Source organism: Dendrobates tinctorius, unplaced genomic scaffold (assembly GCF_039654945.1).
Source record: "Dendrobates tinctorius isolate UK_male_01 unplaced genomic scaffold, ASM3965494v1 ptg000025l, whole genome shotgun sequence".
NCBI classification, from domain to species: Eukaryota; Metazoa; Chordata; class Amphibia; order Anura; family Dendrobatidae; genus Dendrobates; species Dendrobates tinctorius.
In genome coordinates this window covers 16,997,421-17,011,501 of record NW_027361693.1, presented here as the reverse complement: position 1 = coordinate 17,011,501, position 14,081 = coordinate 16,997,421, and positions in this window count along the sequence as shown.

Sequence of the window (14,081 nt, the reverse complement as noted above, 5' to 3'; positions counted from 1 at the left end):
ATGATATAGTGGATGAGATCGAGTAAAAACTACAAAGAAACAGACAGTATATCAGTAATGGCAAATAACAAAACAACAGCAGTAATATAGGGTGCTCTTACATCAGTAACAGGAGTATTACAGAATTTGCACAATACAACACATAATGCTGTTAACCCCTTAATGTCCAATGACGGACACAGTCCGTCATCGGACATCTCCCCTGCTTTGATGAGGGCTCCGGCGCTGAGCCCGCATCAAAGCCGGGACATGTCAGCTGTTATGAACAGCTGACATGTGCCCGCAATAGGCGCGAGCGGAATCGCTGTCCGCCCGCACCTATTAACTAGTTAAATGCCGCTGTCAAAGCTGACAGTGGGCATTTAAATAAAATTTCCGGCCGCCGGGCCGGAAATGACGTCATCGCCGACCCCGTCACGTGATCGGGGGTCGGCGTCATGTTGCCTGGACAACCAGAGGTCTCTATGAGACCTCTATGGTTGTTCCAGGCATATCGCTTTCAGCGCCACCCAGTGGTCGGCGCTGAAAGCACAGCAGTAAATCTGCTACATATGGGCGATCTGCTCAACGCCCATATGTAGCAGAGCCGATCGGGTTGCGCAAGCTTCTAGCCTCCTATGGAGGCTATTGAAGCATGCCAAAAGTAAAAAAAAAAATGTTTAAAAATAAAAAAAAATTAAAAAAACATAAAAGTTCAAATCACCCCCCTTTCGCCCCAATCAAAATAAAACAGTAAAAAAAAAATCCCACATACACATATTAGGTATCGCCGCGTTCAGAATCGCCCGATCTATCAATAAAAAAAAGCATTAACCCGATCGCTAAACGGCGTAGCGAGAAAAAAATTCAAAACGCCAGAATTACGTTTTTTTGGTCACCAAGACATTGCATTAAAATGCAATAACGGGCGATCAAAAGAACGTATCTGCACAAAAGTGGTATCATTAAAAACGTCAGTCCGGCACGGAAAAAATAAGCCCTCACCCGACCCCAGATCATGAAAAATGGAGACGCTACGGGTCTCGGAAAATTGCACAATTTTTTTTTTTTTTTTAGCAAACTTTGGAATTTTTTTTCATCACTTAGATAAAAGAGGACATAGACATGTTTGGTGTCTATGAAGTCGTAATGACCTGGAGAATCATAATGGCAGGTCAGATTTAGCATCTAGTGAACCTAACAAAAAAGCCAAGCAAAAAACAAGTGTAGGATTGCACTTTTTTGGCAATTTCACCGCACTTGGAATTTTTTTCCCGTTTTCGAGTATACGACATGCTAAAACCAATGGTGTCATTTAAAAGTACAACTCGTCCCGCAAAAAATAAGCCCCACATGGCCATATAAATGGAAAAATAAAAAAGTTATGGCTCTGGAAAGAAGGGGAGGGAAAAATGAAAATGCAAAACCAAAAATACCCCTGGTCGTTAAGGGGTTAAGAGGGATATCTAAGCATCTTAGGCTGCAGCATTACACTACCCTAAACAGAGATGCATCTATCTAACATGCAGTGCAAAGAGCATTACAACTAGCTGGAAAATACATTGCACAATATACTTTTCTTATAAGACACTGCACGGTGCCTGCATGATGGCTAGCCAGCACAGATACATTGCACAAACACATAACTGTATTAAATCCTCACCGGAATCCGCTTGACAGAAGCAGCGATTTGCAGGGAGTAGGTACACGTGTGTGTGTAACTCGGATATCCGGGAAGAAAATGGCTACAAGTTCTCTGGCACTGGGGGGAACTGAAGGGGCGGTTCTAATCTGAACAAGCTATTAAAGGGAGAGGTTCATAAATCCAGGAACAGAAAAAGAGAACAACTATGACATCTAATGTTCATAGCTGGTACAGCACTTATGAAATTACTTGCTGCACATAAATGGGCAGAACAGTCGATATGGTTACATCTTTGGCATTGTTTGTATATAAACATAGCACTTATTTTTTTGGCACAATGCAGGATCTATGGATGTATACATTATACTAACTGATTGATAGTTTTTTGTAGTACTGCACCAATGATTTGTATTAGGAAGCACTACAATTACAATTAGCCCTATATATATTTTTTTCACTAATTACCACCTGATGTCCCACTCCCCCACCCTTGTATGTACAGTTGTGGCCAAAAGTATTGACACCCCTTCAATTTTGTCAGATAATACTAAGTTTCTTCCTGAAAATGATTGCAAACACAAATTCTTTAGTATTATCTTCATTTAATTTGTCTTAAATGAAAAAACACAAAAGAGAATGAAGCAAAAAGCAAAACAATGATCATTTCACATAAAACTCCAAAAATGGGCCAGACAAAAGTATTGGCACCCTCAGCCTAATACTTGGTTGCACAACCTTTAGCCAAAATAACTACGACCAACCGCTTCCGGTAACCATCAATGAGTTTCTTACATTGCTCTGTTGGAATTTTAGACCATTCTTCTTTGGCAAACTGCTCCAGGTCCCTGATATTAGAAGGGTGCCTTCTCCAAACTGCCATTTTAGATCTCTCCACAGGTGTTCTATGGGATTCAGGTCTGGACTCATTGCTGGCCACCTTAGAAGTCTCCAGTGCTTTCTCTCAAACCATTTTCTAGTGCTTTTTGAAGTGTGTTTTTGGTCATTGTCCTGCTGGAAGACCCATGACCTCTGAGGGAGACTCAGCGTTCTCACACTGGGCCCTACATTATGCTGCAAAATTTGTTGGTAGTCTTCAGACTTCATATGCCATGCACACGGTCAAGCAGTCCAGTGCCAGAGGCAGCAAAGCAACCCCAAAACATCAGGGAACCTCCGCCATGTTTGACTGTAGGGACCGTGTTTTTTTCTTTGAATGCCTCTTTTTTTCTCCTGTAAACTCTATGTTGATGCCTTTGCTCAAAAAGCTCTACTTTTGTCTCATCTGACCACAGAACATTCTTCCAAAACATTTTAGGCTTTTTCAGGTAAGTTTTGGCAAACTCCAGCCTGGCTTTTTTATGTCTCGGGGTAAGAAGTGGGGTCTTCCTGGGTCTCCTACCATAAAGTCCCTTTTCATTCAGACGCTGATGGATAGTACAGGTTGACACTGTTGTACCCTCGGACTGCAGGGCAGCTTGAACTTGTTTGGATGTTAGTCAAAGTTCTTTATCCAACATCCGCACAATCTTGCATTGAAATCTCTTGTCAATTTTTCTTTTCCGTCCACATCTAGGGACGTTGGCCACAGTGCCATGGGCTTTAAACTTCTTGATGACACTGCACACTGTAGACACAGGAACATTCAGGTCTTTGGAGATGGACTTGTAGCCTTGAGATTGCTCATGCTTCCTCACAATTTGGTTTCTCAAGTCCTCAGACAGTTCTTTGGTCTTCCTTCTTTTCTCCATGCTCAATGTGATACACACAAGGACACAGGACAGAGGTTGAGTCAACTTTAATCCATGTCAACTGGCTGCAAGTGTGATTTAGTTATTGCCAACACCTGTTAGGTGCCACAGGTAAGTTACAGGTGCTGTTAATTACACAAATTAGAGAAGCATCACATGATTTTTCGAACAGTGCCAATACTTTTGTCCACCCTCTTTTTTATGTTTGGTGTGGAATTATATCCAATTTGGCTTTAGGACAATTCTTTTTGTGTTTTTTCATTTAAGACAAATTAAATGAAGATAATAATACCAAAGAATTTGTGTTTGCATTCATTTTCAGGAAGAAACTGAGTATTATCTGACAAAATTGCAGGGGTGTCAATACTTTTGGCCACAACTGTATGTGTTGACCCCTCATCCCTAGTAAATGAGTCTTTATATTAATTATCTTGTCTGCTATATGTTTGCCTATATTGTAGTTACGATTTAATAAAGAAACATTTATTTTTTGCTAGATTGTTTTGGCTCTGTGTTTACAGTGTTATGTTCTCATTGTCAGTGGCTTCTGGATGTGAACAGTTGCGAGGGGATCAGGTGTAACACAGGAGATCAGTGAGTGTGCCCGGTATGCCAAATGAATTTGATGTGGATGACCTATCCTAAGGATAAAACAGGGGGGAGAGGAAAGAGCATTACATATAAAATGCACACACCTAATATATGGTAAAGCATAAAACATGAGTTTATTAACACCAAAAACCACAAACAAGATAAAAACATTTAAAACCACATGAAATATAACAACACCCCTGGATCTGTGATAAACTAGATGGCAAAAACATGTGTGTATATATACCATGCAAGGTCAAATCAATATTATACAAGGAGTGGAATGAGTATATACAACCACGGGCAGTGAACTAAAATGGTCTTAAAAATAAGTAACCACATGTATATAAGATACCGTAGGATAGTCTATCTATTTAAAAGTACTGGACAACTCTTTTTAACTAAAGTTAGCCACTAATATATGCAAAAATCTCTACGTCATGTCAAATCCTTTAAGTTTGATCTTTAAAACATTCGATTTTCCAATGATTTTTCAAAATGCAAAAAAGTGACATTTAAAATGTGAATCTTTTATCCATAATGATACATCATTTTAGTGTAAATAAGTAAATCCAAAATAAGTAAAAAAAACCAAAACATTAAAATTGTAATAATTTTTACCAGTTATAGTGTTAGTACTGTATCTGCTAATTATTTTTATCTTTGTTTCCAAAATTGATTTGTCAGCCTTTGAAGCAACAGTTTTTAACTGGTTCTTTTTATTTAAAACAAAATAAACTAACAAAAATTAGCTCTTTATTATTGTGTGATCATTTATTATTAAAAGATAATGAAATTGAATCAATTTCTTATCATCTTATTGTTGATAAGAGCAATATTTTACATTAGACTTAGACCTGTAAAAATATTGCTCACTATTATAGTAGATTTTATCTATTTTTTAGCTTAAAAGAAACTGAATCAATATGAATAAATTATACTATATGGCTTCGCAATGAAATACAGTGTTAATTAGCATAGACAGAATGTAATTACTGCAGCAAAACTTGTTGTCTGTGCAGTCAATATATTTTAGCAAAGTGTCCAAATGACGCCACTAATTTATCTCAAAATCTATTGCATTAATAGAAAAAATAACAAGTGTAGAATGGTAGTTTATGTTTTATTTTTATAAGTTTCATTCAGCTAAATTGTTTTGACAAGTCAAAAGATAATGTTGCCATCTTTGTATTTTTAATATACACTACTCACAAAAAGATAGGGATATTTGGCTTTATGGAAAAAGTAAAAAGGTCGCTCTGCAGTGATATTTTATTATGAAAGTAGGGTATTTAAGTAGGAGCATGTAGAGGTGATTTCTTAATCTCAAACAATTTATTGACGCAAAACTAACAACGGTGGTGGGTAAAACCCACAAAAATATCTCAATGACTTGTCATGTGGCCTTGAGCATCAATTACAGCTTGACAACAATGTGTCTGATAACAGTGCCTCTTACCTCCTTAAAATATGCCTGGAGTTGCGTGGCATTGATCATTCAGTTCCAAAGGGCATTGATCACAAAAAAGCGGTCGTCGGTGTGGGATGCGGCCAAAGGTTCTCAACTTCTCTGCCTTTCTGTGACTCTTCCAGTCTCTCTGTATCTCTGTTGCAACCTACTGATGACACTCTGTGACACTCTAAGCTGAATGGCAACTTAAGTCTGAGAACGATTAATTATTAGGTATCGGCTTGGTCTTATGATGTCAAATTGTAAACAGCATGATGTGGAGGACTGTATACCAATTCTAATTAAGCCACAAAATGTTTTTGCCAATTCATGGATCACACACTTGTTGTGAATTTGCCATTAAACTACTTGTTAGGGTACGGAAAGTTGTGCAAAAAAGTCTGAAACGTTTCACAGTTGACCAATGCATTAAAAAGTTTAGAGAAGGTCAGATTAAGTTCACTTGAAAAGGTTAGTGTGCATTTTAGGTTAATTCTGAAATTGCTTTTGAAAGTCAAATATTCCTAACTTTTCGAAAGCAGTGTATCAGTGAACAGTAATATTATATTTCATTAAAACAAATTTACTGCAGAGACTGTTTAATCATATATTTGATGCTGTGACTGCTTACAAATATGTACAGTGGTTTGCAAAAGTGTTGCAAAAGAACATGCATACACCTGTGAACATTTGGTTTTCTTTTTATTGTGAAGCAAACAATAAATAGGACAAAATAACTGAAAACTTCAGCGTGCATAATTATTCACTCCCCTAAAGTCAGTTCTTTGTAGAGCCTCCTTTTGCAGCCATTGTAGCAGCAAGTCACATTGGATATGGTTCTTTGCACTTTCTACATCTTGCCACTGTTATTTTTGCTCATTCCTCAAGGAAAAACTGCTCCAGCTCCCTCAAATTATCTGCTAGAGACCTGTGCGCATGTTCATGATGTCAGCAGGTGGATTTCCATCTACATGCACACAGCCCATTGACGGCCATGGAGGTGGGAGGGACTTTATGGCGTGTGACGTCATTGGCGCGTGCGCCCGAGCACACCGGCTTTAATTGATTTTGCAGTGTATATAACCCTGGGGATATGATGCTCCTCAGTACGCCTTCTCATTTTTCACACAGATGACATTTGAATGGAGTCCGGGTTCGAGTTCGGGTACCGCTCTGGTACCTGAACTAAACTTTTCTTTAAAGTTCGGCGGAGCCTGACAAACCTTAACATCCACGGGTTCACCCATCATTATTCACGGTCAAATAAAGTCATTATTGTGGAAAAATAGCATGCTTCAAACAATTTACAGCATCTGCAAAGGGATAATGATGAGAGAGGTCTAACACAGCCAAATAATTGGTTATACTTCCTTACATTTGAACTACAACATTTAGCAGAGTTGGGACCCGAGAATTGATAGGTTATGGGAGGCATTTGGCTCAACACATAATACTACGAGTTTTAATGCATCTTTAAATCTACTGATGTTGGGCTGTGCTTTCTGTTCTTTCATCCAAGTCATTGAGGTCTCAGCTTTCTTTATGTGCTTATTTGCCTATATTGGATTTTTTTATTAGAGGGGAATGAGGAACTTTATTGTATTTCAATTGTTTTCTATTCACATCTGAGTCATTGGAATTTATCATAAAACTTCACTTTTTTTGAGCCACCATTCTAGACTTGTGTAACATGTGTCGCATATTTTTTCAAGTGTCATGACACTAACATAATGCAGTATGGAATTTTCTTGGCCAAGAGACCACTATCGATGAGCTGGATGATGCTGTTTCTCTTTTCTTGGGAAATCTTTTTCATGGAGGCTTCTCAATTCGAAACAGTGACCTTTCATTTGGGAATCAACCTAATAACACACTGAGCTATTAGGGAATAAATAATAATCTTTATTTTTATATAGCGCTAACATATTCCGCAGCGCTTTACAGTTTGCACATATTATCATCACTGTCCCCGATGGGGCTCACAATCTAAATTCCCTATCAATATGTCTTTAGAATGTGGGAGGAAACCGGAGTACCCGGAGGAAACCCACGCAAACACGGGGAGAACATACAAACTCCTTGCAGATGTTGTCCTTGGTGGGATTCGAACCCAGGACCTCAGCGCTGAGCCACCGTGCCGCTGGGAATGTAAGTACAGGTTATAATTTGTAGTATACAGGAAGAAAAAGAGCAAACAGTAACAATGAAGTGACATGACAAGAATCTGCATAACTTATCATATGCTAAATAGTTGCAAGTGAAATTTATGTATGAGATAGTCAAGCTGATTGTCTATAAAATGATGGTCATCTCACAATCAAAGCAGTAGTGGATGGTGAGCTGTGGAGCCTGAAATTCAAAAGTTCAAAACATTGTTACCCTTTTGCTTGTCACTGTATATCTTTAAAATAAAGTACTTAAAAAACTGAGATCACTTATGGCTTGTCAGTCTCACAAGGCAAAGATCATACATTCTCTGAGAGACAAGCCTTGGTTTCAGTATCTTTCTTCCTTAGGAAATTAGGACTGAGGACCTTGAAAAGCTCTCTTTGTTTATAGAGCACAAAGAATTAAAAAAAAAACTGTTCTGCAGTATATCACAAGTGAATCAATTTACAGTCACACTGACTTTACAGCTCCTGCACCTCCCTGTCATGTGGATCAATGGAACATTATTCAATGACTGAAACTACCATTCATATTTTCTACTGTATATCCTTCAGACCTGCAGTAATGATCACACTTAGATTTAGACCTTTCTCACCCTGTATGTAATGGTGAGTTGTGCACAATTGTCTCCTATTCCTAGGCTGTAAAACATGAAAATTGCTACTCTCTGTGATAGTCTCCCCTCATTGGCTGCAGTAGACCATGTGATGTGAAAGCTGCACATTTTTAATGGGAAGCCCACACAGCAGCACAGGACATCATGTGAACTCATACTCTGCTTGATGTCGTCTGCAACAATGTGTAGAATGGTGTCTTTTTTAACCATCTGAACAAATCATATCACTTTTTTTCAAAATTATTGGGATCTGGGCAGTGATATTTATTGTCAGTACTTTATCAGGACTTACAGCATAATTTAATCAGGAATCAAACTCTGATTCTGTTATCTGTTGTCTGGTCATCATGATAGAAGCATAAAGCAAACACCTCTACCCTGATTTCTTCAATTTTAAGATGCATGGTCCAACTAAAATTGAAAAGGACTAAAGGCCAAGGCAGGTAGGACCCAGCACAGGAAATTTAAGCTGTTCCCCTGGACATACAGAAAGAAACAGAATTATCTGCCAGAATTATCACAAAAAGGAATGTTTTTTGAACTTTTTATTATTTTTAAAAGCAAAAAAGTCTGTTATAAAAGAGGCTGTCTGTTGCCATCGGCAAATGGGTTATCCATAGTTATATTAGTTAACAACAAACACTCACTTTGATATTACTAAGATTATGCTTGCATTAAAAGCGCTTGAAAGAGGTTGGATGTAGTCTAGATGGCCTCCAAAACCTCCATACTTGGCTTGTCAGGGCAACTGAAGGCTTTTGTCTACTTTTAATTAAATGCAAATTACTTTACAGCAATTTTTTTAGAAAAGTTTCATGAATCTGGCAAGATTGAATTTCAGAATATTTACTCTCCTTTATTTTTTTAAGTCGTATTTTAACCTTAAGCCACTATCATAAATCCGGTAAAGTTAAAAATTTACAAAATGTTTAACAAAATTTGCAAAACGACAAAATACAGGGTGGGCCATTTATATGGATACGCCTGGGTGGGCCAACTTCAAAATGGCCACCATGGTCACCACCCATCTTGAAAAGTTTTTCCCCTCCCATATACTAATGTGCCACAAACAAGAAGATGATAGACCTAAATTAAATGGGAATTTTTGGTGATATCTATTTAAATGGCCCACCCAGGTCTAACCTTATAAATGACCCACCCTGTAGTATGACAACATTGTTTTATTATGGCTTCATTATTAGTTTGAAATAATTCTGTAACTCAAAACACTTGAATTATTTTTGATGTCTGTAGGTTTGCTTAGAATTTGTGCACATCACAACTGTAAAAATTTGGACAGAATATAAAAAGTACCTTTCATTTCAGGTGACTTTTCAAAGATAAAATGTATTTGTCATATGCAAGTACATGAACCTTTTTATATAACTTTTATCCTGTATTTTTTTTTACCAGATTCCCATTTTATCTCAAAATTTCTGTTGTCCCTGAGTTAATTGGCTGAATGTTGCAGTACATACAGAAATGATTCTTGCTTTTTTGACTCTCTATAGTGTAGTTTCAGAAAGAGTAGACTCAGCCACTCCTAAGTTATTCATTCTGAAATATGTTGACTTGGTTAGAGGCTTCTGTTTTGCAGCATTTTCACTTTATCATAGAACAGAAGTGATTATAATTCATCATTCCATTATTCCCCTTCATATCTCCATAGGCTTTAATAGGAAGCTGTAATGTGACATAACATTGAGCTGGCAGTCCATCTTAAAACTGCCAGTTTTTTTTTCATAAAACAATGATTTTTATATGGCCCCTTTATATTTTACTTATTTGGAATAATACAAATAATACTTATGCAATACATTTATAGGCATTTAGATGGATTGAGGAATTCACTGATCTAAGCCAATGATGCTTGCATGAATGAGGGCAGATGGTAATGGAACCTTCCATTTGACAAGCTTAGTTGACTACAATATATAGACTTCACAAATGAGTAGCCATAGTGAAAAGCACTAAAAGCATATTCTATTTTCATGTTTAAAGTACATGCTTTCTTTAGAACATGGCTCTTATAATTTCTTCAAAACTAACTTCTTTGAGTCCGTGTAAATGATGTGTAAATCTTTTATAAGATGAACATTGGGTGTTCATTTCTTTTCATCTGGCTGTCTTAAATAGATTTTCATGGACAGCAGGATTTCTCACCCACACCATTAATCAAAACAATAATAAGCTGGAAAAGCAGAAACCTTTTAGAAAAAGGAAAAAAAAATCTGAAAACATGCCGAGCTACTCAGCAACCGGCTTCATTTACCTTAACAACTTGAAGTTGAAATCCTCTGCAAAGGGGGTGCGTGGCCTGGGCTCTGAGCATGTAGGCAGCAAGAGCTCTAAGCTCCCACAGTCACATTCTAAAGCTACAAAATAAGCGTGCATAGGGTTAACCAAAATAACCTTGCTGGACCCTATTTTATTTATGAAGTTTGGGTGCCCATTTTGAGACCAAAAGCAGGACTCTGGTCCAAAGAGGACAGAAGAAATAAGCTTTTGCAAGTCTGGATGGCTGCGGTGCACTGAGGGACATCACCCCACATCATCTGCCCTCCTGTGAAGAGACCGGAGTGCCAGCGCAGGCTTTACTGAAGCCAGGATTGATCTGGAGGATCATTATTGGTACTGAAGACTTTATTTGGACCCCCCAGTAAGGCACAATGTAAATCCAGCTGTCTGCACAGCTTTCTGTCTGTGGTGTGTGGAGGACAACAGTGTGGCTGTGGCGGAGGGATACAGACTCCTGCATGTTCATCCCTGCTGATTACACTTGAGTGCTGCTGAATTCTGACTGCTGTAACATCAGGGTGAGGTTAGCGGGGACAGAGGAGCTTCCCTTGACATATTCTAGCATGGCACGCTGAAGAGGAAAGCAAAGACCCCGGCGGGGACTCTTTCTTTGCCAAGGAGCTGAAAAGCGGAGGGATACCACCGGACTTCTAGGACCAGACCCCGGAATCGGCCAAGAATAGCGGTATACAGCCTCATAAAGGACCGGATCAGAGGCGACTAGCATCGGGGGAGCCACTAAAAACTGCTGAGGTGAGGCACAACTGAAATCCAGTCACTAGAACTGGACGCTGCACACTGATCACAGCCGCAATAGAACTCAATGGGAAGTAGTTCCAGCTGTGTCCAGCCTGTTAGCATTGCAGAAACCTGACATCACAGGCCCCGCAGCACACAGCAAGTGGCCCCCAGTACTACAGGCTCAGCTATACCCCAGAACTGTGCGGTGCAGCAGGTAGTCATCCCCAAGAGTACTGAGGAGAAGGATATAGATTGCGGGGAGGGCCCTCACTATCCCCACACAATAAAGGAATACTGACTATTCTGCACTTACCAGCAGCGCAGACTTATAACACAATAGTGACCACAGTTTCTGGCTGGTGGCCTATACTCATCTGTGCAGTGCACCATAATAGAGGATTATCCACTCTTCAAGCAAGGATCAGAGCTACAGTGGACTGCTTGCATTATTATTGAGGAATTGTGTGACTTTTGGCGCTCTTACTGAGGGTTTCTCAGTTGACTCCTTTTCTGAAACTTGTTTTTAGACCATTTTACTAAACTTGTCTGATTGATCAAGCTAAAAGGGTCATAGATCTGAGGCCAGGGAAGGCTGCGTGGCAAATTAAGATGCAGTCAGGCAGGGGCAAAATTAATAATAGCTCACACAGGGTGACGAGGCACAATTTGGGGGCATATTCAAAATCCTATGAGGATATCCCTAATGTGTTAAGCCCCACAAAATCTTGGTCACCTTTGAAAAGAGGTGAGCCCAAAACGCCTTATATAAAACAATCCCATAACCCTGCACCTGTCAAAGCTGCAAAAGGGGGATCAGATATCAATAACCCATTGACCAAAACAATGCCTAAAACACAACCTGAAACACTTCAAAAAAAGAAAAATTTGGGGGGACACATTCAAACTCCTCCTCCAAATCAGCTCCTCATGGAGGAAATGGACACTTCCAAATCAAACAAAAGGAAGGGCCCAGACGATCAGGAAAACACTGAGTCTTTCTTCTGAGAACTCCGACAGTGTCTCAGCTGACAATACCCCAAACACAAGCCCTGAAAGGCAGAGGCCTAGAAGGGACACTGGAGGTCCATTTCCTTCATTTGAGGTTTTTCCTCCATCCACCAACCTGTGGGAATACAAGGGGTCCAATAAACAAGCCACTGAAGAATTCATGGCAGATCTCTTCCAGTCCTTCAGTGATGCCCTAAAAATAGGGCTTGAGACTCAGGCTAAGGCCCTACAGGAAACTTGCAGGAATCTTAGCCAAAAGGTTGAGAAATATGAGGTAAAGATGGTACAGGCGGAGAGGGACATAGTCTACCTCTCAAAGGAAAATTTTCTCCTCAAAACTGAGCTTATTTCCCTTAAAAACAAATTAACGGATCTGGAGGACTGAAGCAGGAGAAATAACTTAAAAATACGAGGTATTCCTGAGTCAGTCTCCCAGGCAGATCTTTCAGATTACACTAAAAATTTATTCAAAAAAGTATCGCCAAAATTGACAGAATTAGAAGTAAATATTGATCATATACACCGCCTCCCACGACCAAAAGGGGTCCCACAGGAAAAGCCTAGGGACACTATCCTCAGAGTCCATTTTTTTTTAAACAAAGGAGAAGGTTGCATTGCTGAATTTCCACCACTTTCTCATGCTCCTGAATGCCCCATGTGAACTGCATTGTATTTTATATGAGACACAACAAGAAAACAGATTTGCAAAAATACTCTGCAGTAAAATATATGACAGTAATCAGCAAGTGCTGGATAACAAATACAGGGTATTTAGTCGATACGTTTTTTTGCAAAAAAATGTACACCAAGCTGCTTCACCGCGTCAAGGTAACCCGTATTGAAGCAGTCCCTATCTAATGTATTTAAAACTTGAACATCTGAACAGTGTCTAAAATGAACAGGATTCGGACAGGCGCTTCTTAGTATGCATGCCACACAAGAGAGGGGTGGGGTCTCTCAAACCATGCTAGGCAAGGAAAAAACGGATTAAAAACACATGTGACATGCAAAAGTGTAAACAAGTCGGTAAGACAACGTTCACACCACCCATAGTTTGAGAGACCCCACCCCTCTCTTGTGCGGCATGCACAAAAGAGCTGTCTTGCACCACAAGCCCATACTAAGAAGCGCCTGTCCGAATCCTGTTCATTTTAGACACTGTTCAGATGTTCAGGTTTTAAATACATTAGATAGGGACTGCTTCAATACGGGTTACCTTGACGCGGTGAAGCAGCTTGGTGTACATTTTTTTGCAAAAAAAGTATCGACTAAATACCCTGCATTTGTTATCCAGCACTTGCTGATTACTGTCATATATTTTACTGCAGAGTATTTTTGCAAATCTGTTTTCTTGTTGTTTCTGTTAGTGGGTGGTGTGAACGTTGTCTTACCGACTTGTTCACACTTGTGCATGTCACATGTGTTTTTAATTGTATTTTATATGGTATGCATTGCTGAATTTCCACCACTTTCTCATGCTCCTGAATGCCCCATGTGAACTGCATTGTATTTTATATGACTTCTCCCGTGCTTCCCCCATGCTCTGGAACTCCCTGCTGCAACACATCAGACTCTCACCATCAATGGAAACCTTCTAGAAGAACCTGAAGTCTCACCTGTTCCGACAAGCCTACAGCCTGCAAAGATCCTCGGTCTACTGAACCACAGCACGACCTGCTCTACCCTCTCCTACTGTATCCTCACCCATCCCTGTAGACTGTGAACCCTCGCGGGCAGGGTCCCCTCTCCTTATGTACTTGTGTGTCCCTTGTCTTACACATGTTTAGTATACTTGTCTATATTTCACCTTTTCACATGTAAAGTGCCATAGAATAA